The sequence below is a fragment of the Pteropus alecto genome, unplaced genomic scaffold, assembly GCF_000325575.1.
Source record: "Pteropus alecto unplaced genomic scaffold, ASM32557v1 scaffold3, whole genome shotgun sequence".
NCBI lineage: Eukaryota > Metazoa > Chordata > Mammalia > Chiroptera > Pteropodidae > Pteropus > Pteropus alecto.
The window spans coordinates 34,855,926-34,860,378 of NW_006442484.1; positions in this window are offsets into that span (position 1 = coordinate 34,855,926).

The window sequence follows — 4,453 nt, forward strand, 5'->3', positions numbered from 1 at the left end:
ATAGATAACTCTGGGAAATTAACCCATGTGATGACAGAGGAACACATGAGGGGATATCTTTTACTCCTCCTGGTTTGTAGATGTGTAAACATTCATCATATAATTATCCATTATAACTATATAGTAGTTATCCATAAACATATGTTTATATACTTTTGTATATGCATTATATTTCACAATAAGAGATAAAAAAGGTAAAAAAAAAATTACAAGATACAATTTCACACCCACAAGAGTGGTAAAAGAAAATTTAATGGAAATTAAGAAGTTAGCAATATTATGGAACAACAGGAATTTCATTCTTTTCTGTTGGCCATGGAAAGTGATACAATCGCTTTGGAAAACATGTTAGTTTTACCTAGTAAAACTGAAATTGTTAATACTTTACAATTCCACATTTCATTGTAAGAATATGCTTTAGAAAGGCTTTTGCACAAATGTGCCAGGAGAAATATATAAAAATGTCATGACAGCAAAGTTAATAATGGCAAAAATGGATATAACCTTTATGTCTATTGACAGAACACACAGATAGTAGTAACAATAATAAATAGCTATTAAGCTATTATTATTTGCCAGGCAATACTCAAGGGCTTTATACATATTACCTAATTTAATTCTCAACAGTTCCATGAGATAGATACAATTATTATGTCCATTTAAAAATGAAGAAATGGAAATTTAGAGAGAATTACAGATTTGCCCAGGCCAGTAACTGTTAGCATTTCAGCTCAAACTTGAGTTCTCAATCACCATGCCAATGGATTAAGAATATAGCACCTGTTCTTACAGAACGATTTCCCTAGACCGACATCATTAGTATCACTGGGAACATGTTAGAAAAGGTGGGGCCTAAGAATTTATATTTTAATAAGCCTTTCAGGTGATTCTCATGCACACAAAAGTTTGAGAACCACTGGACATACAAAGATTTACTGTATGAAAAAGAGATGGTTGTTTCAAATAGAACAGATGGTTGTTTCAATAGAACACTATATGACAATGAATCAACCGGCTAGACATTTTCTCTCTTGAAATTTCTTTATTTTTTTACTTTTTATTTTTTCAGATTTATTAAGATTATAATTGATGTATTACACATTACACTTACAGTGCGTAAGTTTAAGGTGTATAATGTGTTGATTTGATGTATATTGCAAAATGATTGCCACAATAAAGTTAGTTAACACCTCCATCACCTCGCATAATTATTTTTTTAGTTAAGAACATTTAAGCTTTACTCTCTTCACAACTTTCCAGTACAAAATACAGTATTGTTAACTATATTCACCATGCAGTACATTAAATCTCCAGAACTAACGATAACCAGAAATTTGTACCCTTTGACCAGTATCTCCCCATTTCCCATACCCCCATCTCTTGGCAACCACTATTCTACCCTCTGTTTCTATGAGTTTGGCTTTTACAATTTCACATATAAAGTGAGATCATACCGTATTTGTCTTTCTCTGACTAACTTATTTCATGTAGCATAATGTCCTCAAGGCCTATCCATGTTGTCACAAATGACAGCATTTCCTTCTTATGGCTGCATAAAATTCCATTATATATATCTCCAACATTTTTTTTTATCCATTCATTCATCAATAGATAGGTTGTTTCTATGTATTGGCTATTTTGAATAATGCTGCAGTGAACAAGGGAGTGCAGATGTTTCTTCGAGATCATGATTTTATTTCCTTCAGATATGTATGCAGAAGTGGGATTGCTGGATCATATGGTAATTCTATTTTTAATTATTATGGAAACTCCATACTATTTTTCCTATGACAGCAGGGAAGTGTTCTCTTCTGTTTTCTGAGAGTTTGTGATGTAATAATATTAATTCTTTAAATGTTTGGTAGAATTCACAGTGAAGCTATTTGGGTCTGGGCTTTTCTTTGTAGGAAGATTTAAAATTACTAATTTAATATGTTTTACTTGTTGTAGATCTAGTTTTTCTATTTCTTCTTGGTTTAATTTTAATGGTTTATGTCTTTTTTGAAATATGTTTATTTAATCTAAGTTATCTAATATGCTGCATATTATCCCAACATAATATTCATAATATTCCTTTATACTTCTTTAAATTCCTATAAGGACAATACTGAGGTCCATGTCTTTAAAGTGATTACTTATTCCTCTACCTTCTTCAAGTATGGAATATAGTTAAAATAATTATTTTGTCTTTGTCTACTAATTCTGTTTATCTGTTTTATTTCTGGATCTGTTTTTCTTGATTTATTTTTAAATTCTCATCATGGGTTTTATTTTCCTGCCTTTTTGCAACCTTGACAATTTTTTATTAGTTTGTAAACATTGTGAATTTTACCTTGTTAGGTAATGGATTTTTTAATTCCTGTAAATATTCTTGAGGGTTCCCTCTCCAGCCCCCCCGCCCACTCGAATATAGTTAAGTTACTTGGAAATGGTTTGATCCTTCTAAATCTTTCTTTTAAGGAACAGAGCAACCTTTAAACTAGGGCTAATTTTTCCCCACACTTGAGGCAATACATTTTTGAATACTCTATCCAGTGCCTTGTGAATTATGAGTTTCCCACTCTGGCGATGGGAAAACATAGTATTCCTGGCTCTGTTTGACTTCTGAGGACTATTTCTTTACTCCTTTCAGGTGGTTTCCCACCCTTGCCTCAGGTAGGTTCTTCACACATCTGTGCTAATCATTATCCAGCTGAAGACTGGAAGGGGCCCTCTCTGCAACTCTTTCCTCTTTGGTCTGCCTTGCTAACTCTACCTACTTTGGGGTCTGCGTGGGCTCCCACTTCATCTCTTGAACTTAAGGAGACCATCAAACTCTGCCTGGATTCCTCTTTCCTGTGCTACAGACATTTTCTAAACAGTAAGCTGGGGCATTCAGAGGACTCACTTTGTTTCCCTTTCTCAGGGTTCACTATCTTTCATTGCCTATTGTCAAATGTCTGAAAACTATGGTTTTGCATATTTTGTTCAGGTTTTATATAATTTCATGAAAGATAGTATATCTTATCACTGCTATTCTACAATGGCCGGAAGTGGAAATAGAGGTTATATTTTACTAGAGGAAACAGATAGTTAATAAATTAACAAAAAGATGATTAATGTAGGAGATGGGATTAAACATGGCAGAGTGAGAACGTCCCCAGATCTCTCCCCTTGAAACAACAGTAAGGTGAACATCTAAAACTCAACAAAAAATACCCAAACTGCACACCAGCACATCTGAGCGTGGGATCTGCGCATAAGAGCTACCAAAGGTCAGAACCCCGGGTGTCAGGCGGAAGCTGCCTCTCCCAGCTGCTGGAGCTCCTTGCAGGAGGAGGAGGAGGGGAGAAGGAGCAGCGAGTTCCCTGAACAGCCCTGCCTGGCAGTGCTGTGAGCTTCACGCAGCAGGCAGCAGGGCCCAGTTATCAGGACAGAAGGCAGAGAAACGGGGATGGCAGAGAAACAACCGGAAGCTGCCTCCCAGCTGCTGGAGCTCCTTGCAGGAGGAGGAGGAGGGGAGAAGGAGCAGCGAGTTCCCTGAACAGCCCTGCCTGGCAGTGCTGTGAGCTTCACGCAGCAGGCAGCAGGGCCCAGTTATCAGGACAGAGAGCACAGAAACGGGGATGGCAGAGAAACAACAGTTGATTTTTACCAGCTGTGGTTGCAAAACTGAGGCTGAGCTGCAGCCCCCCTCCCCCAACCTAGAAGGCCCCTCCCCCCATACCCTCTGAGACCAATTACCATGGAGCCCCAGGGGAATCTGAGTAAACGCTACCAAAATTGTCGCTAACACTGAGGGTAGTGAGTGTGATTAAACATGTATGAGGAAAAAAAAGACATTACTAAGGCTTTATATAAAGCAGAGATCCAAGAGGCTTAGATGCCACCTACTGGAAACCAAGAGAAAAACACCTTTGCAACAGGCTGGAGACCATTATATAATAAATCTTTCTGGGAAAAAAAAAAGCCGAACACACTTCCATTAAAGTCCAGGCGGAGAAATAGTCCATTAAACATCATGAACAACCAAAGTGACAAAGCATCTCAGAAAGAAAGAATAATCTCCAGAAAATAAGCTTACAGATATAGAAATATGCAACTTAAATGACAGAGAATTTAGTATGGTACTTTTGAAAAAACTCAGTGAGATCCGAAATGAACCATATCAACAATTTCAGGAATTAGAAAAACAATTAGATGAGAAGAACGAGTTCTTTAGCAAGGAGATTGAAACCCTCAAAAAGAACTGAATAGACCTTTTGGAGATAACACACTGCAAGAGTTGAGAAATGAAATAGCAAGCGTGGGAAATAGAGTCAACCAAATGGAGGAAAGGATCAGTGATATCGTAGACAGAAATCTAGAAATAAATCAGAAAGAAGAAGAGAAAAACTTAAGAATGAAAAATAATGAAAGAGAAGTACAAGAACTAGTTGATACCATCAGGAGAGGAAACATGAGAATAATAGGA